The sequence below is a fragment of the Gopherus evgoodei genome, chromosome 18 (genome assembly GCF_007399415.2).
Source record: "Gopherus evgoodei ecotype Sinaloan lineage chromosome 18, rGopEvg1_v1.p, whole genome shotgun sequence".
Taxonomy (NCBI): domain Eukaryota; kingdom Metazoa; phylum Chordata; order Testudines; family Testudinidae; genus Gopherus; species Gopherus evgoodei.
Genome location: NC_044339.1, coordinates 5,903,020 through 5,926,806, shown reverse-complemented (window position 1 = coordinate 5,926,806; position 23,787 = coordinate 5,903,020). Strand labels below are relative to the sequence as shown.

Sequence of the window (23,787 nt, the reverse complement as noted above, 5' to 3'; positions counted from 1 at the left end):
GCCGGCGCGCGCCTGCGCGCTGCGCTCCCCCTCCCGGCTGGACTGGAGCCGTGGCGGCTGCGATGCTGCCGAGCGGAGTGAAGATGGCGGCGGCCGAGGGCGGCTCGGGCTCCCGGTGCCCGTTGCTCTGAGGGGGGTTGGGCAGCGCGGCCGCGGAGCAGGGGGAAGGGCCCCGGCTCCTGCCTTTACCCGGGCCCGGCAGGAAGCGAGGCGGCGGCGGGGAGGTGAGTCCCGCCGGGGGGGGCGGGGGCGACTGGCGGGGCCCGAGGGCCGCTGCGGGAGGGGGTGGGGTCCCCATGAGGTGAACCCCCTGACTGTGTGTGGGGGAGGGGATCGTCTGTCTAGAGCGGGGGCCCCTGTGTAAGGGGCTGGGAAGCTGCCGCGGGGAGGCAGTTAATGCCTAAACTTGGGGGGAGAGGCTCCGCTTGGGGGGGCGGGGGTGGGAAGAACCCCGAAGCTCCCGCCCCCCAAACCAGGCTCTGATTTAGGGGAGTGGAAGCCTGGGGCAGGCGTGTCCTCTCCGCGCCTGGGGGGTGAGGAGGGGGCGGAGGCTTTATGTGCCTCCTGCTGCCCCCAGGTCTGGGGGGGCGGGGGGGGCTTGCAGCCTCTCAGCAGGGCTCAGAGAGAGGAGGTGATTGTGGAAGCACCTGCAGTGTTAATTGGTCTTTCCCAAAGAGGAACCAGCTCTGGGCTGTGCTCAGGAAAGACCTGTTCTGCCCTGGTGTGATGGTGCCTGCTTTCAGGGAGGGAGGTCTGGAAGGGGCGATTCAACAGCAAATCCGGGGACAAGAGTTGGAGACACTGCTCCTCCCATTTGTTAGAGAAGTGCTTGAGTTCTCTGTGTCTAACGAAAGCTGTTTATTTTTACTGTCTTTTGATATAATGCTGATAAGGGAGTTACACTCCAGATTACGCACCGCAGCTCCTGCCAAAACCTAGTCAGTCCAGAGTAGTCTACATCTGAGGCATGATTCTTTAAGTTTCTATTCTGATTGCTATGCTGAATGGGAGGATGGTTCTGCACCATCATGGCACAGTGCTTGTGTGAGGAACAATTGTGCTAAGATTTCCATTTGCTTTTTTTTTTATTACTCACTAAATACTAACTTCTGAGAGGATGTCGCAACTTCACCATTTTAGGAATAAGGAAAAAGCTTGTTCCTCTTCTCAGTATATTAATTGTCTGGGATATCGTTAGTGAGAGCACATTCTGAGAAAAGGGATTTCTTCCAGTACATTCTGTTTTTGTAAAAGGCATTAAACCCTGATTGTACTAATGTCTTGGTACAGGCAAAGTTGTCAAAAAATTGGGATTTCATTAAAAAACACAAACTTCAGCAATGCAGCGCTAAGCATAAATTTCAGGTAACACAGATCCAGACAATCAGGATTGAGAAAACTTGTGTTCACTTGTAATCGTCTTCATAAGAAGGCTGGTGTTATAATGAAGCTGCCAGTAGAAATGGCATTTTATACGTATAAAAATAAAGATGAGTCCAAAGAAAATATTTCAGATCCCTGGAGAACTTGGTGTGAATTCAGAATCTAAATTGGGCTCTGCATTTTGTGCCTTGGGTCTCTGTGATAATATATACATTGAATTTAGGAAGCTTACATGGTGTTAATGCTAGTGGTGAACTCACCCCCCCTCTCCCCCAACTCAGTAAGGCACCCTCATCTTTTCATGTACTGTATATTTATGCCTGCCTACTGTATTTTCCACACCATGCATCTGATGAAGTGGGTTTTAGCCCACGAAAGCTTATGCCCAAATAAATTCCTTGTCTCTAACGTGCCACAAGGACTCCTCATTGTTTTTGCTGATACAGACTAACCCACCAACCCCTCTGAAACCTGTAATATAAACAGCAAGAGACGGTAGCATGGGTATTACTTTACATTATCCACCTTCTCTGGCTTTCTTCTTTTAGCCTGGTTCGCTGGTGATATTAGTGAAGAAGGGTTTTTTGTTATAATGATGAACTGAATAGTGTTACTTCAGTGGAATTGTCTCAAAATGCGTAGTTTTTACTTACGAGGGTTACATTGTATTGTTGTAAGCAAGATGGAACCAAGCCTCTCTGCGTGATGTATTTTGCACAGTGGAATTTAAGTTTGGAATCCTAACATATTCCATCTCTGAGAGTAGATGTCTTTTTTTTTTTCACGGCTTCCGAGACTGAGGGTGGAACCTTGGCACCTTGCATTCCTGATTTTGTGTTCTGATCTCTGCTGTTGGAGGTGTTGGGAAAAAACCGAAAGGCATAGGAAGCCTGACTGTATTGAAATGTGTGGCTGTAGTATATGGTATCCGTTTGTTGTAACTCTTTCCTGCTTATAAACTAACCCAATTATGGGACTTCTGTTGTGAGGCTTGCTTAATGCTGATTGATGGGCATATAATTTACATTAAAATGGTTTCAGTTATAGTGAGAACTGTTTACACTGCAGGCCAGTAAATGGTGGAACCTTGCAAGAGAGACTTTATTTGGGCAGAGAAAAACAGATTTGATCTAGGCATGGTCATTTCTAAAGGAGGGGTTGATTGCACTTGAGATACCGTTATTAACCTAAATTCTAAACTGAAGAGTAGCAGTGTTCAGCCTTTACGAGCCGCCTTGCCATCTAATGGCAGCAAAGCTGGAAAGAATCAGTATATGGTGTCCCAGTATTGTGTGCATTATGAAGTCACATCTATATGATGACATTGCATTGTCATGACACACTGATGCAACATCACAATACAATGATTATAGTCAGGGCATGAAAAACTTATCTGATGTGCTAATCAGAAGACTAAACCTGTTAACTAGATGCTGACTTGAAATATTAGGGGACCCTCACCATCATGCTTTGGGGCAGTACTTTGATGAGAAGTGATATCCTAACCCAGCTTCTGGGAAGGGAAGGATGCTGGGATTCTTACTAGGGTTTTGTCCCTGGACCTTACTTGGGGAAGGGTAGAGACATCTTTCTTAATAAGAGATTACATTGTTGCATGCAGTAGTGATAGTTTTCAGTGCTGTGTGCACCATTTCTCTCTCATACACTCTGACTGCAAGTATAATAGTAAAACAAACAGCTTTCTATCATCTGCCTTTACTGTCTCTTGATAAATAAACTCTCTTGCGAGCACTCAAATTTGTCAATTTCAATAATGAATTTTTCCATTCTCAAAATTCAAGGAAGTTGTAAAAGAACCTTTTTAAAGAATGAGGCTCATGCACAAAGTGGACTCCCATTGTAGCTGTGGTTAAAATACAATATCTCAGATCATTCATTGGTAGTAAGGAGCCTGGATTAAATTTTACTTGGAGCATTTTAGGTAATTGGTATTAGAGGATACTACTTCCACTATTTTTGTTTGAATTGGGGCATTTGTTCCTGTGTTTTTGCTGGTGAGGTGCATTTGGCAGTCCTTCTGTTAGAATATTCAAACAGTCTGGCTCTGTATTTAGTTTTAGTGTTTCTTTCCATATGTTTAATGGAAAGAGTGACACGAACTGTAGTTGGCAGGGGACAAGGTACACGTTTCATGTGGAGAGAGAAGGCTTATCGATTCATTCCCAGAATATGAATGTTTTTTTTAAAATGTGTGTTCAAAACTTCAATACACTTACACTGTACTTTAGTCAGCTGAGGTAATTGCCAATTTATGCAGCTTCCACATCTTGTGACATAGGGTTGCTTGACGAGGTTACCAGTCTATATAAACACACCTTTGTGGCTGTGTGATGTTTTCCCCCCTGTATTTGGTTATTAGATAAATTAGTCAGAAGATATTGATTCATGTCTCTAACAAATTTGACATTAATAAACACTGACGTCTTTGAAAAGCCAGTGGGATTATGAAATTCAACATTTCTGATATTGGACATGGGCTTAAGAAAACAAAATTTGTCATATTGTCTCAAATAGCTGAATTAAAATTTCCTTTCCAAAATACATACATATAGCCCAGTGAGACATCTGTATTGTTGTTAAAGTGGCAATACTGGGCTTGGTGTTGTGCTCGATGCAGAAAATATTGTCGCTGCCTGTAGGAGTTTACAATCTAAAGTGCCATGAATGTCCTAGAGCTTCAGTTCATTCCCATGAGATTGTTTTGTGGTATGTCCTCTTCCCTAGTTTGCTAGAAACCATTGATATATGTGTGCTCCTCTAGCAGGGAAATGGACACCACCCAAATGCCTGTAAATACAAACAAATAAAAATTGGAATTTATCTCCCATCTAATGTGAATTGAAGTATGATTTATACTCCAACAGTCTATATTGTTTCACATGACTTGGATGCATTTTAAAATGTTTGTCTGGTTTATTTTGTCCTGTGAAGTTCCTGAGTTCCATAGTGGACTGGTCATTCGTTGGTTTTAGGTGGTTTCCTAGTGTTACCTGAATTAATTTTTGCTTGCTTGTTACATGAGCATTGTTGTGCTATATCTGTAACTGTACCCCCTCTGGCTGTGATCTTGTCAGATCTAACGAGATCAGTAGTGTTAATCTAGTCATTATTTTGAGGAGAGCTTCTAAAAACAGCCCAGAGATCTGCAGGAAATGGTGTTGAACTCAGAGAGGAAAGTGTTACTTTGTGAGTCGGTACTGAACCAGCACCATAGCATGATGTGTGGTGGTACTATGCTGATTGTGTACTGGAAGAGATTTAAAAGCAAGGTCTTGCTGTGAAAGACTATCATTTTTCACAGTGGTAAGGATGTCTTGGCAAAATTTAAATTTGGTAGGTGTACGTTCTGCCTAATTAAAATGCCCTCTAGGGGTTGAAAAAATATTAATTTTGCTGGCACAAACAGGATATACTGTCTTAGAGGTGGATGCATTTCATTACATATGTTCACTCACTTACTAGTATTCGAAGTGATTTGGGATCCTTCAGAATAAAAGCCACTGCATAAGCATAAAGTTTCTCTATGAAAGGTAAGGACTCTTTATTAAACATCTGAATATGAAAAAGCAGCAAATGCATCTTTCTGTGTACTGATCAGAAAAACCTGTACTGGATTCAGGTGCCAAATTTTGTAAGTGCTTAAACAATGATATTTTGTTTGCTGGGGGACCTGGTACTGTCCATTTCTAAACTTTTATCACACTGGAATTGATACTAGGCACCATGAAAGAGGTGTTTTATAATGTGTCCAAAGTCCCCAAACTGCTCTTGTTTAAATCATAACAAATTCTTACATACTTCAAGTGTGCAAGGGGAACTATGATAATACAGGTGTTTCATTTGTTATAATAAATTTTTGTGAATACCCTTGTACTGAAATTTTCAATTCTTTTCTCTGTGAACTCCCAGTCACAAAGAGAGGGGCTAGTTGTATTTGGAAGATGAACCTTCTTTGAAAGGCTTAATTCTTTAAAAATAAACTATATTTTCAGAAGGCCATTGGTTTACTCCTCTGACTGATGTTATGTGTGATCCGACTCAAATTCTAATGAGGCTTTTGCTTGTGTGCATTATGGTGGTAAGATTTTCTTTTTTTAGACACAAGTGGATGGAAAATCACTAATCTTTAAATGTCTCTTGGTTGCGTTGTCAGGTAAATTTCTTTTTTTAAGAGAAGGAAGGTGTCTTTCACATTTGAGTGAATACGTTTACAGACATGTGGCAGTGGCTTTTTTACCCTTTTTACGTGGTCCAGTCTATGGAGTAAAGTATATGAGCTAAAACTATTTAGATTAAAGGTAGCAGTTCAAGGGATAAGTGGGAAGTTAACTTTTCTGTCTTGCTGAATTTGTACTGTACCCCTTCCCCACTCTTAGACCCTCCCATCTGCTTCACTCTGGGGTAGCTCGATGATTGTAGTAACAAACCATTATGAATTTAAAACTGTAGGAGCCTACTTGAGTATGATGATTCTGGGCCAAGCATTAGCTTGTCCCTGGAGTACTAGAAAGTGTAACTCTGAGACCTATAAACTGTGTAGCAGGTGTGCGGGCTGTCACCGATGCCTATTTCAGAGAGCATCTTTGACTCTTGGACTACAAACTTTTTAGATCATGTGCTTTGTGTGCTATTAGATATCATGTTTCATCCCAGGAGTTGATGAAATGATCCCACATATATAGTTCATTGTGATTGTAACCACCTGATCACCCTGTCTTTCTAAAAATGGGGAGCTAGTAGTCAGGAGATTTCATTTCTGATTCTCCGTGCACCCTGGTTTGCTTCAGTTGAGCACTCTAAAATGGGGATACTTTGTGAACTCTTGAAAGATCTTTGGATGAAAAGTGCTAAATAAATGCAATAGAAGACCAAAAGTTTATTGAATTTTCCAATTGCCTGAGTAATTTATTTGTAGTATTCTAAAAAAGTTTCTCAGTGGTGCCTTTGTAGGACATTTTGCTAAAATGTTATAAAAATAATCTAAACAAAAACGAATTCTGAAAATAGTTGAAAGACAGGCTAGAGAGAGAGAGAGAGAGAAGAAAATATATACTTCCCTCTTTTGACAAATCTAATTAGAGAAAACGACTTATTATAAAACTCAGAATCTGTAAATTGCTAATGAGAACTAGTGACCTGAAGAATAGCTCTGTGTGGCTCAAAATTTTGTCTTTCTCCTACTATCAGAAGTGGGTCCAATAAAAGATAGCTCACCCATCCTGTCTCTCTCAACAATCTAACTAGAAATTTAATCTGTGAGTTGTCTCTAGTACACCTCTACCTTCATATAATGCTGTCCTCAGGAGCCAAAAATCTTACTGCGTTATAGATGAAACTGCATTATATTGAACTTGATTTGATCCGCCGGAGTGCGCAGCCACCCCCCCCCCTCCCCGAGCGCTGCCTTACCACGTTATATCCAAAGTTGTGCTATATCAGGCCGCGTTATATTGGGGTAAAGGTGTATTGTATCAAAGCTGGATTTTTTTTACTTAACTTTAATTTCACATTTTTGTAGATTTGCATTGTTTTTCTATTAACGGGCCAGATATCTCTTGACCTGTCTTAGTCGTTGGGATGGTTGTTTTTTTCTCATTGTCCTGTCCTCCTCTCTCTGATATAAACCTTAATGTCAGGTCTGACCATGCATGTGCCTGATCACAGGGGAATCCAGAAAAAATTACCACCTCATAATGCGGAATAGCCATTGTGTCCCCTATAGCTTGCCACCCTTAGGGCCAATTTGTTGTACTCTTCATGTTTGTGTGATGTTTGGCTGGCTAGTGAGCTAATGGAGGTGGTACTTATCCTTCTCTTCCCCATCTGCATTATGTCCTTAAGAATCCAAATGAATCACTTCTGGCTTGCTTAAAATATATCAACACTCCACATGAGACCAGTGTTCCTTCTGAATCCTGTTTACAGAGCTGCTTTTCCTCCTGCATGCATGTGTAGCAATACCATTGCTAGTCATGTAAGAAATATCATTTTTAGCAGTCTTAGCTCTTCCAGGTTCTATCGCTAGTGCAGAGCTTATTGATGGTTAGCATAAGGGATTCCAGACTGCCAGCTACAGAGTTAATGGTAGCTTGGCAGGATTTTGATATGTAAGTAGAAATGTTGCCTTACAAGTCAGCTCAATATTTGTTAAATCGTAGTTTGACTGTTGCAGGGACACATGGTGCAGTCATAATTACATGCATCCAATGTCCCTGCAACAATGTACTTGCCTATGCATATAGACCCCAATGAAGAGATGCAAAATATCTTCCCTTCTGAATTGCAGTATACTAAATACGTGTCATTTTTTATTTACAGATTAGTGATCAGAGTATTTATTTCTTCTTTGTGCTCCCTGGTCATATTATGAATGAGAATGCCAGTGACAAATGCTGACACATTTGAATTTGCATGTTAAACTCCTTTGCTCAACAAGAAGGCAAACATTTGAGTTCTCTGCAGAGTTCTGTGTTTACCTTTCTGATATTGGTATCCACCAGCCTTTCAGATTTTGCTTATTGTGTTTTGTGTTTTTAGTTTAGTCCTAACTGTTCTCAGTTAACTGTCAGAAATATCAAATGAGCTCTCAGGAATAGTGGATTATTCTTTTTAATATATAGAGAGGCAGTGTCGTAGTTTATAAGCACAGGTTAGGGAGCCAGAAATCTCTGAAATTATAATTCCAACTCTGTCAGCAACTTGCTGTGAGACTCTGCTACCTTCGGTTCCTTATCTATAAAATGGAGTTAATTACCACAGTGAAATGTACAGAATTAGGCAGTGGAACACCTACTATCTGAATGCTGTTGGAATTTATAATAAAAATATTATTTATGAACGAACTTAGGTTAACTTTTTTGTAATTGAACAGCAGGTTTATACATATGAAATGCTGTCTTTGAAGTGTTTTTTTTTTTAATAACATACTTTTGGTGTCGTACATTTTTTTGAATTAGAAACTGAAAATTATACATGCTAGTGGCTTGTTGCATTAGTTTTGTCAGCTAAAAGTAGTAGTGCTTTAAAAAAAAAATTGAAAAAACTTTATGTAGAAAAAAAGAAGATGTTTCCTTCCTCCTTGATCCTGGTCAGTATGAAATGGAATGTTAATAGGTAGTTAACATTGTACTAATTGATTTTGTCGTCCTTTCCTTTGTAGCATGAAAGTTGATTGTGGCTCTCAACCTTTCCAGACTTACTGGTCCTCTTTCAGGAGTCTGATTTTCCTTGCATACTCCCAAGTTTCACCTCACTAAGGCTACGTCCAGACTACCCACCGTATTGGCGGGTTAAAATCAATTGCTCAGGGATCGATATATCGCGTCTCATCTAGACACAATATATCGATCCCCGAGGGCGCTTATATCGATTCCGGAACTCCATCAACCCCAACGGAGTTGCGGAATCGACAGGGAGAGCCGCGAACATCGATCTCACACGGTGAGCACGGGTGAGTAATCCGATCTTAGATATTCGACTTCAGCTACGTTATTCACGTAGCTGAAGTTGCGTATCTAAGATCGATTTCCCCCTGTAGTGTGGACCAGCCCTTAAAAGCCACTTGCTTACAAAATCAGACATAAATGTCACAGCACACTATTACTGAAAAATTGCTTATTTTCTCATTTTTACCATATAATTATAAATCCATTGGAATATAAACATTGGTCAAAGTAAGTACAATGTAAGCAAGTCGTATGAAATTTTAGTTTGTACTGATGTCTCTAGTGCTTTTTATGTAGACTTATACTATATACTATAAAACTAGACAAATAGCTAAATGAGTGGATGTACCCCTGCAAGACCTCTGCATACTCCCAGGGGTACGGATACTCATGGTTAAGAACCACTGACCTAGTTCATACAACGTAATTCATGGGCTCTGTGGTTATGATTAACTAAGCGGATGTCATAAAGCATCTTTTTAGGGCAAGCTTGGTTAGTGATCACAGTTCTTAACGGTATATAGTATAGAATAAACCGTTCATCTGAGTGGATATGAATCGGATACAGAGGAGATTATCGGGTGCAGGTGCTAAAATGGTATTATCCGTGACAAACTAGCATTACCTAGATTTTTTTTTATGTCATAGCTGCTAAGCAGAAAGATCGTTGCAATAGCCAACTCTTCAAAGCAGTGCATTCGAACAGCTTTAGAGAGTGATTAAATCCTGAATGCTGAGCCTTTCCTTTGCTTTTGCAGTAACTGTCGCTTTTTGATGGTAAGTGACATGGCATTCCAGGTATTCTTCCTACCTTCAAATTAAATGTCTCAAGGCTCCTCGTTATGTGAATTTCTTAATCAACATTGCAAGCTGGATAATGGAGCATCATGGTTCTTAAGATTTGGATGCAGTATGATTTTGCTTTGTTGTAAATACAGAACTTGCATCTCTACAAACACCCTTCGTTAAGAGTATGCATGCTTATTCAGAGACTAGTAGAACTAGAAACCAAAGATTTGGGTGTGGAGTGAAGCAGCATATAGTGCTCTGCCAGTAACCCTAACTTTGACCTTCAGTTTGTGCTGAAAACTACTTTTATTGAGGATTTGAACTGGTTCTCAGAGGCTAGGCATGAATCTGGTGGATACTTTACTTGTCAGAAATCTGAACTTTTTTGATGTCTCAGTCATACCAGTACACTTCCTTGAAGCTGCAGTTAATTGCTTGACTTTGAACATTAAAAAAATATATAAATATTAATAACTAATTACTTTTCTTTCTACAAACCTCCATCATCCTTCTAGACAAAGCTATATCCGCCTCCATGCTCCGTTTAATATACAAAGTCAGATGACAGTGTCTTAATTTCTCTCATTTCATTTTTATTGAATGACAGTGTCACTAAGGTTACTCTGTGGAACTCAGCATTAGGCTCGTATTTATCTTTTTGAAATTAAGGTTTTGAGGCACAGGCCTTAATGGCAGGAACTGGGGGCAAATTTCCCAATATACAAATGGAAACAGTTATTTTTTTAAAAAGTATCCCTGTAAGTTTTTCTGTATCTACTTCCTGACTTAATATTCCCAACTCTAAAAGCTGTTTTTGGTGTTAGGGGTGCAGTACCCAGATGGCCAGTGTTTTCCTTTTGTGTTTTTGTTTCCTTATGGCCTGTTGAAATTTCATGAAAGCAGGTGCAATCTAGCAGGATCTTTCCAGTCCGCGAATGCTGCGAACTGTATGGAATTGTCACTCAGGATGGGCTGCTTCTTTACTGTCCGAACAAGTGTAATTGACACATGGTTATCTCCCTGACCTTGTGTGACAATGCAGTAGGCTTGCACGCTTTTCATTTGGTGTTTTGCAGCATTAACCCCTTTCTTTCATTGTCATTAATTTAAACATGGATGTCCTGCTGCTGAATTAATGCTGTCATGCAAATAACTAGTCTTTTTCAACTTGGAAATTCTTGTATTACTGCTGTGACCGGACGTAATATACCAGTTGTATATTTTCTCAGACAACTCTTCTCCTTTGCTTCTGTTCTCATTTTGTCCTGGCATGTGGCTCTCAGATCTTACCTCTAATCTTTTTGTCCGGCTCCATTACATGGTTTGTGGTTATTTCAGTGCTTGGTTAACTTGACCCCTTTATTGGTAATTCTTGTGACTGTTGTTTTCTTGGTTCCCTTTCATCTGTCCCATGTGCTTGATCTATTCTGTTTGTTTAATGCCATCTGATGCTCGTTGTTAGTCTGGGTTTTCACTTTGATCTATCCAAATATGTAGTTATTCACATTTACCACCTGTCCATTTGGACTACACAGGTTCATTATTACACTGCTCATAAATATTCTTTTGGCAGTTTAAAAAAGGAGAAATAGTTTTGCCTTCCATTTTCCAGCTCTGTCAGTCCTTTTTTAAAAAAAAAAATCTGATTTATACACCAAATATAGTTTTCAAAATTAGGATTAAATCCAGAAACATTTATCAACATAAATAATTGCCATGTGGCCAGTTGCCATTTTACCTGTGCTGTGTATTTGGTGGCTGGCTAGCTTAAATATAAACAGTCTTCAGATGACCATTTGAGGATCAGATAGTATTTCCACACATTTAAAAAATTAAGGAAGATCCTTAATTAACAGTATGGCTCATGTATTGTTACTCCTGCACGAGATCTCTCAAATAGCACCTTGAAGAAACGATCAATCCCCAAATGCATCAGTCCACCTGACTATTAAACCTAAATTCCAAAAAGTAAACCTTGAAAATGAACGTCTTTGCTTATTGTTGAGAATTTTTACCTTTGTCTCCCATCCCTTGCTGATGTTCATTGTCAGTTAGTCTATGCTCTCCTTGATGCACAGTCTGGCTTTGTGCATCTAGGGGTTGGAGGTGGCGGGGAAGGACACTGAAGAGTAATGTACTGGCTACAGGGGGTAGGACGGAAGAGTGAGTCAAACCTAGGTGTCAGTCATGCGAGTACCTGTTCCATAGTTTATATTGGAAACAATGGTTCATATTGATCAGATGGTGGTAGTACAGGGAAAAAATCCTTTATTATAGTTAAAAAAAAAAATTAATATGCTACAAGTGACTGTCTACTGCAATGTAGCTGGAAAAAGCAGCCTTGAACATACCTGGGTTGCTTTAAATCAGCTCCACAGTTCTTGTTTTTCTTCAGCAAAAACAATTTTGCAGTGTAATTATCCTGCAAAAAAGTGTATTAATTGGTCAAATATAGAGATATTGTATTTTAAGACAACACTGAACCAATTAGTCTAATAAAAATCTGCAAACATAGCCTCTGTTTTATTACTCTTATTAGTACTACACACAAAGCATTATTGGTTCTAGAAGTGTAGCATATGTCTCCCTAATGACATAACTGTAGGCTTGATTTTATGCACCTAAAACCTACATGCAAGTTGATTAGGTTTTAGTGGTCTTTGTAGGTTAAAAAATAATTTTCAGACACCACGAAGAGGAACAATCCTGCATAGTAACCTGGAGAGTTTACCTCTAAACAGTGGATTTAATTTTAATTTACTAATACAGCTTCACATGCTCTGCAGTTCAATATCCTGAGAAAGGAGTTGAGCTCTGTTTATTTAAAATCTCCAACTGTGACATGTCTTGTAGCCTTTATCAAATGTGAACTGGGTTCTTGGTAACGATTCATTTTTGGCACTTTTGGAAAGACACCCACATTCTTGCTGACGTTCCATAATTTGTTCTGTACAGACATTGTACCGCCATCAAAATAAAAGCATCGTACTCTGTCCTCAACTTATATTAGGATTGGAAAAAAATCTTAAATCTTCCAATACATTATGAAGCCTGAAAACTGTCTCTTTGCTGACTTATGTCCTTTCCCCCTTTTTCATTTGGAAAGCATGCACTTCCCCTTTTATTTCTGATGGAGCTGAAATCAACCAACTCTTTTTGCTATAGGAAAGCGCAGCTCTCAAAGTAGTTTTGGTTAACAGCTGCTTCAGAGCCAGCAGAGGGAGCATGGGAGTAAAAACATTTCCTGTGTACTTTCGGCTAGAATAACAGTGTCTTCTCAGTCTCATCTAGAGCAATGCATTTAAAAAAAAAAAAAATCCGGATACTTAAATTTTGTCTGCTTGTGGAGTTGTTCCTGATTAACTTAAACCACTTTGAAAGTTAAACAGGAGCAAGGCACTTATTCCAGAATAAGTGTTCACATATGGAGTTAATCTGCAGCATGTGCCCACAAAAGACTCCAGAGAATTAGTCCATGAGATTAGAACCATTTCAAAATAGAATCAAGTTTGTATCTAAATTAGTTGAAGGTCCTTTTTTTAATTAATTCAGATTACACAGTTTGTGTCAATTCCAAGCTTCTTTTATATTTGGCTCAGTCTGGATAGAATATCTTTGAGTGGTTTAATCAGATTTGATTGCTGGAAGTGTGCAATACACTCTGATCTCAGTCAAGATTTTAGTCCTGTAGTTAGGTGGGCCACCCAGTGGGAATCCTGCCCGGCACACAGATTACTGACCCAGCTTTGTAACTATTTGACCTGCAGGCAAATGTATTTAATGCAAAGTGTAATTGATCCAAAGCTTGTTGGGCTAACAATATGCATTGTGAACTTTAGCAATACCTAATTACATGCCACAGAACAACCTCTTTAGTGCTGTTATTGTCTATTATGACAGCTCTGCTAGGAGAGTTTTTTTCTCCACTTGATTTTAAATAGATTTAAAGAGTAAAACTGGCATGCAAGCGACTTCAAGTAGTAATAAGGCTATGTGACAAAACAGAAAAATCCATCAAATTTATTTGAGGGATATTTTATAGTGTGCCTAGGTATTCAAGGTCTAAATTTTATGCAGCATGTGTACATGCAAAAATATGTGGAGAAGGGACTAGGACTGAATGTCAGCTGTGGATGTAAAAGCTTTTGGTTTTTAGCTTTTTGCCTGAATTTTTGCAGTAATATTTTTACAAACTTTTGTTTTAAAAATTCTAGTATCTGTTTTCAGTTTGTCACCAGAATTTGGTGATGGAATAAATTTTAAAATGTACAGTTGGGTTATGCTCAATATCTTCAATGATTGAGATCAGTGGTTCTCAGACTTCATTGTACCAAGACCCCCTTCTGACAACAAAAATTACTACACAATTCCAGGAGGAGGAACTAAAGCCTGAGCCCATCTGAGCCCTGCTGCCCTGGGCAGGGGGCCGGGGCCAAAGCCATAGCCCACTGACTTCAACTTTGGGACAGGGGCCTGTAACCTGACCCTCGTTGCCCAGGGTGAAGCCCTCGATCTTCAGCGTCAGCCCAGGGCAGTGAGACTTAAGCTTTAGTTTTGTCCCCAGGTGGCGGGCTTGGGTTTAGGCTTCGGACCCAGGCCCCAGCAAATCTAATGCCAGCCCTGGCAACTCCATTAAAATGGGGTCTAGACCCACCTGGGCTCCCAATCCACAGTATGAGAACTGCTGATTTAGATAATGGCATAGAGAGTACACTTATAAAGTGTGTGGATGATACCAAGCAGGGAGGGGATGCAAGGCCTTTGGAGGATAGGATTAAAATTCAAAATGATCTGGAGAAACTGGAGAAATGCTCTGAAATAAATAGGATGAAATTCAATAAGGACAAATGCAAAGTACTCCACTTAGGAGGGAGCAATCAGTTGCACACATACAAAGTGGGAAATGACTGCCTAGGAAGGAGCACTGCGGAAAGGGATCTGAGGGTCATGGTGGATCACAAGCTTAATATGAGTCAACACTATAACACTGCTAGAAAAAAAAAAATCATCATTCAGGAGTGTTGCAAGCTAGACACGAGGAGCGATTCTTCCACTCTGCTCTGCGCTGATTAGGCCTCAGCGGGAGTATTGTGATCAGTTCTGGATGCCACATTTCAGGAAAGATGTGAACAAACTGGGGAGAGTCTGGAGAAGAGCAGCAAAAATGATTAAAGGTCTAGAATGACCTTTGATAGAAGATTGGGAAAAAGTGGGTTTGTTTAGTCTGGAGAAGAGAAGACTGAGTGGGGATATAACAGTTTTCAAGTACATAAAAGCTTTTTACAAAAAGGCATGAGAAAAATTGTTCTTAACCTCTGAGGCTAGGACAAGAAGCAATGGGCTTAATTGCAGCAAGGGTGGTTTAGATTGGACTTTAGGAAAAACTTCCTGTTAGAGTGGTTAAGCACTGGAATAAATTGCCTTGGGAGGTTGTGGAATCTCCATCATTGGAGATTTTTAAAAGCAGGTCAGACAAACACCTGTCAGGGATGGTCTAGAATCGATAATACTTAGTCCTGCCTTGAGTGCAAGGGACTGGACTAGATGAGCTCTTGACGTCCCTTCCAGTCCTATGATTTTGATTTATAACAACACACAGTACAGGACACTGTATAATTGAAATGGGTTTTTACAGGCTTGTATCTGGTGTCCTTTATGTATAGTAATACTGTACTTGTTTTAAAATGTTCAACAGGAAAGAACTACTTACGGAAAACAATTGCTAAACAGCAGGAATCTACACAAACATTTATTTCCTTCTCAAGGTGGTAGATTCCCTTCTTTGGGTATCCTTTTGAAAAGCAGTTTGGGGGGGGAAGTTCAACTTCAAACCTCACTCCCAAGGACTCTCAGAGCTGGTGGCGATGAGAAACAGCTTACAGAAAACGTCTTCCCATGCCCCAGTCTGACTCAATCCGATGGAGCCATTTTATGTCTCTGCAGACGAGGGATGTTGCGCGTCATTCTGTTCCCCGAAGCTCATTACCCCATGCACCATTTTTAGTATTGGTGTTCCAGTGCTTTAGCATTGCAGAAGAATGTCAGATTTGCTAGGTACAGTAGTGTAATGCCCAAATCCCTCTTCCATTTTCCTACACTGCTGCTGGACTAAGATCAGGAAAAGGATTCTGTTCCAGCACAAGTGATGTCAGGTGTTTCTTAACATTTTAGTGACATTTACTTCAATCGCAGTTGTAGTGCTACTCTTCCCTTGCGAACTAACTGGAGTTCGCAAAAGAATTCTAGACTCTCCCTAAGGGAAGTGTTTTTCCTTTATTATCGAGGGCCAGAAATTCAAGGATTGATTTAAAACTTTTACACACACGTTACAGGATCTCTTCCCTACCTCTCCATCTACCCCAGGATCCCTAACACTCTTAAACATCTATTCTCTCCCTGCTATTCTTCCCTCTGTCACTTAGTGCTTAAAACAATTAGTCTCTTAGAATTGTTAACTTTATTCCTTGAGTTATTAAAAGGTATATCTCCATACATTATTTATCTCATAGAACTGGAAGGGACCCTGAAGAGTCATTGAGTCCAGCCCTCTGCCTTCACTAGCAGGACCAAGTACTGATTTTGCCCCAGATCCCCAAGTGGCCCCCTCAAGGATTGAACTCTCCACCCTGGGTTTAGCAGGCCAATGCTGAAACCACTGAGCTATCCTTCTTCCATTCCCTCAGTTACGTATGTTCAGTGCTCTTCACCTGACTCCACTGGACTTGACAGTCTGTACGATCTGTTTTTGTAAATAGCTTTTCTACCATATTTTTGACTGAGAAAATAGGATTTGCCCGTTTTAGCACTAAGACAGACAAGTGAAGCTTGGATATCTCCTGTGGTTTTTGGGGTATTGGTGGTGCTAGTGGCACAGGCGAGGCTTGATTATCTCGCTTTGTTTTATTCCTAGGCATTTTTCCTTCGGTTCAGTGCTACAGCATTTTGTTTGCTACATAGTATGAGATTATGATCTTCCAGGGGGTTAGTTCAAACTAAAAATACTGCTTGTAGTGCAGGGCAGAAGCTGTTAATATGTGACCTGTCCAGTAACTGGTTGTCATCACCTGCATTGTCCCTGCCCCACAGCTTGAGCATTCCTGCTCTGCTCTGCGATCTTTGGAAGGATGTGGCTAAGTACAGAAAAGCCAGCCATTTTCATTTACCTACCCATGGCATTTTTTCCCATTTGGCAAATGTTCATTTTCTACTCTTGCTTCTTAATGGAATTGGAATTACTCCCGTGGTTCTTGTTTCCACCAGCATCCTTGGCAGTGTGTCTGTGGGCAGATAGCATTAGCTGTTAGGGCACGAAACAATCTGCAAATCCAACAAAAAACGTCACCTGAGAATTTTCTCTTCTGTTAGGTGATTTCTTTAAGGGGAAAAAACAAAACAAAATCAACCCTCAGGATTTAGACTCTGACGAACCCCTCCCATTGGATAAGTGTTTTTTTAAGGTAGGTCGACAATTGTAAACTACTTGAGTGTCTCATTAAATGCTGACTGAGGCCATGTCTACACCACTGGGATGGCAGCGGCACAGCTAGGGTGGCATAACCCCATGGTGTGGATGCAGTCTGAAGTGCTGGACTGTTTTTCCTTCACTGTAGGACAGTGGTCTCTCACCTTTTTATGCCCACGATCACTTTTTGAATCTAAGGGCAAACCAGGATCTACCCTGCCCCTTCCCTTCCCCAAAGGACTGCCCCGCTGACGCCATCCCCCCCTCTCTATCGCTTGCTCTCCCCCACCCTCACTCACTTTCACCGGGCTGGGGCATGGGTTTGGGGTTCGGGAGAGGGTGCGGGCTCTGGGCTGTGGCCAAGGTGTTCGCAGTGTGGGAAGAGGCTCTGGGCTGAGCCTGGGGCAGGGAGTTTGGGTGCAGGAGGGGGCTCTGGGCTGGGGCAGAATGTTGGGGTGTGGGAGGCGGTGCAGGATGTGGGCTCTGGGAGGGAGGGTAAGAGCGCAGGGGTATGTGGTACTGGCTCTGGGAGGGGGCTTAGGGTGGAGCAGAGTGTTGGCTCTGTGATGTGGGCTTGGGCTTGGGGTGCAGGAGGGTTGGGGTGCAGAAAGGGGTATGGGGTGCTAGCTCCAGCAGAGAGCTCAGGGCTGGATGCTGGCTTTGGGAGCGGGTTCAGGGTGGGGCTTGGGGTGCGACCTCCTGTCGGGCAGCACTCTACCTCTGGCTGCTCCCAGTCGGTGGTGGTGCCTACCCTGGCCCCACTCCACTCCCAGAAGGGGCCAATGTGCCCCTGCAGCCCCTGGGGGGGAGGGACACGTGGCTCCATGTGCTGCCCCTCTCTGCAAGCAGTGTCCCCGCAACTCTCCTGCCCAGTGGGAGCTGTGGGGGGCAATGCTTGCAGGCAGAAGCAGCACGCGGAGGGAGACTCCCAGGGCAGCGGGCCAGGGTAATCAGGGAGTCTGCCTTAGCCGCAGCCACACTGTGCCGCCGGAGATTGTGGTAGACTGGGAGATCCTCTAGGCTCGACCAGTCGATTGCAATTGACTGGTTGGTGACCACTGCTGTAGGAACACCACCTCCCTGAGCGGGGGCGGCTAGGTTGATGGAATCATTCTTCCATGCTTCTAGCTGTGTCTATGCTAGGGAGTAGGTTGGCATAGCTACGGGTGACTCTGCGGCTTGGATTTGTTTTACACCCCTGAGTGATATAGCTACACTGACCTAAATTTTAAATGTAGACCAGGCCTAAAGCCTGGCCTATCCTACAGCTTTAGGTTGAGGTAAGGGAGCTTACGTCAATGTAACTCTCTGTAAGTATCTGCTGTACAATTTTGCTCCCACTGATGTAAGTCGCCCACGACACCAACCTAATAACTCCACAGTGTCCGTGTAGATTGAGCCCCCAGGGCTGACAGCCCAGAGCCCCACAATGCCCCACGCTGCCAGTTAAATGATGGAAGTGCTCCTGGTGAGGACGTGCACTACCCACAGAAGGAATGTAGGGTTGACGTGAAAAAATGATACAGCCACCACCACATTAATTGAATGTCAGCATAACTTAAGTTGACTTAATTTTGTAGTGTAGATCTACCTGGGGATACGTTGGGCCTGCCTTTGCTTTGAGGGAGATGCTAAGCTTTAGGTAAGACGTGTAGGCCTTTTGTCTTAACCCCCTCTCTGACTGCTGCATTCCTGTAGATAGATAAATACCTTGTTTTGAAGAAGCTGTACCATAGTGGTTCCCAAACTTTTTGCTAAGGTGACCTACCTATTCCATTGCGTCCTTTTTGGGTACCCACCTTGCTCCTCATCCTCTCCCTCTCCCCAGCTTCACTCCTCTTGGTTTCATTGCTTTTGCTCTCTCAGCCCTACCCCCTCCAAGTCCTGCAGCTCCAGCTGGCCCCTCTCTCCCTGTGGATGGGTTGTGATTGCTACAAGACTGCTGACTGTCTGCTTGCTGGCTCTGGCCATTTCCTCTGCATTGCTACAGCTACTCATCTCCTGCTTCCAGTTCCCATTGCGTGGGGAGTGCACTCCAGGCGGCAGCAGCGTGAAGGAAGCAGGAAGGGCCAGTGAGTGGACAGTCAGCAGCTGGTGTGTGACTTGGAGGCACTTTCTCCCTGCAGCTGCTGCCCAGATCCTGCTCCCTCTGCCTGCTGCCCAGGGGAAGTGAGTGTATGGGAAGGTGTGGAGAAGCTGAAGGGAAGTCTGCTGCATGTACCAAACCCAACTGGGCCTGCTAAGGCAGCAGAGTTGGTAATTGGGCGCTGTAGCCCAGGACCAAGTCTGAGCGGAAGAATTGCAGGATGCCACCCTAGCAAGGTAAAGGCTTGAGGCCGAAGACCTGGAAGGGGGTGCTGGCCAGAGAGATTGGCTAGGGATACTGGGTAACTGTGACAGTAATGCTTTAATATTTATATATAAGCAATGTAACAGTCTGTGGTGGTTCTTATCAGATTTCAAGACAAGTCTAAGATCAAAACAGTAATTTTTTTTTTTTTTTTTTGCTTTCATCTACTTTCCCCACTGTTTTTGTTACACTACAGCAAATGGTCACTTGAGCAGATTCCTAAAACAAGCAAGTTCCATTTTAAATGTATCTGGGAAGGGAAGGGAGGGGAGGAAAAAATGAAATCCTATAAAATGAGAAAAGTAGTTCTAAAATGTGTTGCCAGTTGCAATGGCACAGCTTTTGGCGCCAGTCAGATAAATTTGATCAGCAGTAGCCTGACTTGAATTTTATTACATGAATTTGTTCAGTATCAGGGGGTAGCCATGTTAGTCTATATCCACAAAAACAGCAAGGAGTCTGGTGGCACCTTAAAGACTAACAGATTTATTTGAGCATAAGCTTTCGTGGCATGGAGTGAAAATTACAGTTGCAGGCATTATATATTATAATATATAATATTATAATGATTATATATATTATATATTCAAATGATAATATATAATGCTTGCATCTGTAATTTTCACTCCATGCATCTGAAGAAGTGGATTTTTTACCCACAAAAGCTTATGCCCAAATAAATCTCTTAGTCTTTAAGGTGCCACCGGACTCCCTGTTGTTTTTTTATGAATTTGTTCATTGATCTCTTATTTTAAGTGGTTTGGATTTTCTTTTTGGTGAGGTTTTGGAGCTAGTTTGTAAATGTTTTGAAATGTTCATGCTGCTTTGGAATAACAACACTTTTCTCTCAGAAAATGAAATAGGAGAATATACATCAGGTGACAAATTAAAGGATGCTTCAGAGCAGTCCTATTGATGTGATCATAAGTTGTTAGAATAAAACTGGGCTCCACTCTGTCTACATCTTGGGGGTGATTGAAGACTTGACTATATATTTTTGATGTGGTGCCATCATATGACTTCATTATAGATGCACTCTTGATCTCGAGTATTAATGCTGCACAAATTAATATTTATAGCTTACATAAACTGAAGCCTACATTATAATGTAAATAGTGGACCCTCAAAGTGCTAAACTTGCTGGTCAATGATGTCTGGTAGCAAGTCCTGCCTTTTTTTTTCCTGTATAGCTGAATGGACTGTTGGGAAACCTAAGTTCAAAATAAAACAAGAATCGTATTGAATAATTCCATAAGGGAAAGAAGGCAAGAATGCCCTGATCTGTTCTTTATTAACTCAGTGGCAGAAATACTTCCTTACCTAATAGTACTCTCCTCTGCAGATGTCAAGTGCTTTGTGAAGGTGGGCATCACTATTGCATTTTAGAGATGGGGAAGCTGATACAGATAGGTGATCTGCCCAAAGTCATCTAGCAATTTAGTTAGTGGCAGTGTCACTGGTGCTGTTTCCAGAATCCTTTTTCTCCAAGTAACAGGTTCTTATTTTTAGTTTTGTTTCTCTGTAATAAATCTTCTGGAGTGGGATCATAACAATTTTTTTTCTAAGGTAGGTGGAATGGACTAATTCTACAACAATCTTGTGGTAGCCACTCCCTGCCCACTGTAAAACACTGCTTCTGTACACAGATTTTTCTGACAGTAACAAATCAAGTTGTGTAGAACTATTTGTATGCAGATTTTTGTGGAGTTGGAGTGTGTTACTCATTTGAGGGGTGTTTGCATGAGAAAAATAACAGTGGAAAGGCTTGGAGGAATATTTGTGAAACTAAAATGTTTAGAAAACCATGAACTACCAAAGTGGAAAGAATCCAACTATTTCTAATGTCATGATTTTATACAGCAGGCTTTAATGCATTCCTGGCTGGGATTGTTAGGTTCATTTCTTTTATTTCTGCTTGGAGAGTAAATAGTAATTTCATTGTTTCCATGTTTGAATCCTGTTGAGTGCTGTAATACCAGTGCCCCACCAGTTTCAACTTCCTTTCAGTCCACTTCCTGTGATTTTTTTCCATAGAGAATTTCAAGATTACACAGATAATTAGTGTTAAATATAAATGTTTGAGGGGTGCATTCACTGGAACTTGGTGCTTAGTAGCCAAATTAGTTAAAAGCACTTTCTACTGTTCTAGTCAATATCATACAGTGTATCTTCATCTACTGTACACCGGGGTCGGCAAACTTTCAGAAGTGCTGTGCCGAGTCTTCGTTTATTCACTCTAATTTAAGGTTTTGCGTGCCAGTAACACATTTTAATGTTTTTAGAACTTCTTTCTAAAATCTATAATATATAATTAAACTATTGTTATATGTAAAGTAAATAAGGTTTTTAAAATGTTTAAAATTAGATTAAAATGCAGAGCCTCCGGACTGGTGGCCAGGACCTGGGCAGTGCGAGTGCCACTGAAAATCAGCTCACATGCTGCCTTCGGCACATGTGCCATAGGTTGCCTACCCCTGCTGTACACTTTCTACATACAGTACAAGGGCGCTCTTTATGTAGTCAAGCGTAAACTAAATTGTGAAGATTTTAGTATTAGAATGGATTAACTGATTCATTTGGGGAAAAGGAAACAAGAACGGAATGGAACAAGTGGCGCTGCTGACACTTGAACTAGGCTAACCCAGATGCTGATCACTCAGGCTAACCCTGCAGTGCTGACATGCTCTAAAGTACCTGGACAACTAGCTTTTAGTTTCTCCACCCTGCTATTGGCAACTAATTTTCTCGCCTGTGCCAAAGATTGAACTTGCTGACTGGGCTTGCTCCCTATTTGGAAAGTTTTGCTAGGATTATACTTCCTGAGATTTTAGCCTATATAGAGAGGGGGAAATAATACCTGTTTAGGGGAAATAGAGTGTCTCGCTGCAGCCTCATAGACGTTATAGGCAGACATGAGACCGATGATGGAGTAGGGGAGAACATCGTTGTACAGAGGACCAGAGTAGCTGGTTGTAGGTGAACAGGAAGTCAGACTGGGCACCAGATGTTTCATATAATAGCTGAAAGGGAGAGAGAAGGATAAAGAGAGATACATACCGAAAGTGGACTGCGGGCTTGTCTACACCACACAGCTTTTAGTGACAAGGCTGTATCAACGCAGCCTGGTTGCTAAAAGTCAGCGTGTGTAAATGGTCCTTTTTGGTGCGTTTTCTGCACTTTCGCCAAAAAAATACTTCCAGCACCATGAACGGCATTAGTTTTGTTGGCAGGAGAACACTCCTGCCAACAGAGATATGTTCACAGTGCCACTTGCATCAAGAAAACTTTTGTCTTTTGCAGGGGGGCTTTTTTAAGTACGGTGTAGACAAGACTTAAATAGTGAAATATATTATGTCACTTTTGGTTCATAAATTTTAAAATTATATACATATGACAATAGTGACTACATTGGGCTAATTACTGGAAACCTGGTAATCTGAATTGGATACTCTATTTGTAACCATGCCCAATGTAAAGAAAGATTCTTTGAATAGACCCTGGCTGAAAATGTGTATGGCAGAGTTTTTAAGAACTAATTGCAATGTGGGTGGGATCCTTAAATAGAGAAGCAGTTTTGTGCAGAATGTTATAAATGTGACACCAAGAGCTCTGTGCCCTCTGGATAGGATGATGATGCAAGAAACTGAGAGCAGGATAAACTACGTACCTTTCTCAGAGGTGCAGTGTACCTAACTAGAGTCCTGTCCACACTAGCAATTGAGTATCAGAAGTGCTCAGACCTTGCAACGGTCCCTGATAGGGTTTTGCTTCAAACAGTTAGTGCTGCTGCAGTTGGATGTTGGTCAGAAAATGGCAGTTTGGATAACTTAATATTTTATATCTTTGTATTTTTGGATAATGCTTTTATGAAAGAGGTAAATTATGCAGCTTGATGGGAAGATGGCTAGAGCTCTTCCTGATCCCCTTGGGCAGGTCTTTCCATATGGTCCAACTGTTTAGTCCCTTCCCCTTGAGTTTAGACTTGGCTTCTGTTAGCCATAGTGCACTAGGTAGCTGTTGCAATGGGTCCTGGAAGGAGACGTGCACCTTCATTTAGCATGGTCCTCTCTGAGCAACTAAAAATGTTTTACCATACGTCTGCTAGCCAGAAATAGACACGAAGGACAAAGGTAGATATCTGAGAAACATGAACACCCATGAGTACTCTGTTACTGTTAATTTCTAGGTTCGCATTTGTTAAATTTTGGAGGCGGGTGTAAATGTTTTTGTCTGTTCCTGTCTAAGTAGCATGCAGTTTGCTGATAGCAACAGCAGTTATGTCAAATCATTCTGGTTCCAGGCATTCTTTGTCATAACATTGGCTGTATTAGGGAGTA

The 23,787-nt window shown here is 41.6% G+C and overlaps 1 protein-coding gene across 1 annotated transcript in view; it reads left to right on the top strand.

Moving 5' to 3' along the window:
• The first annotated feature begins 50 nt into the window (after positions 1 to 50).
• The window catches only part of FBXO42 (F-box protein 42), a 97,664-nt gene continuing 73,927 nt past the window's right edge, over positions 51 to 23,787 (top strand). The window contains exon 1 of the mRNA XM_030537412.1: positions 51 to 224. The gene's annotated coding sequence lies outside the window, so the exon portion shown is untranslated. The remainder of the gene's footprint in view (positions 225 to 23,787) is intronic.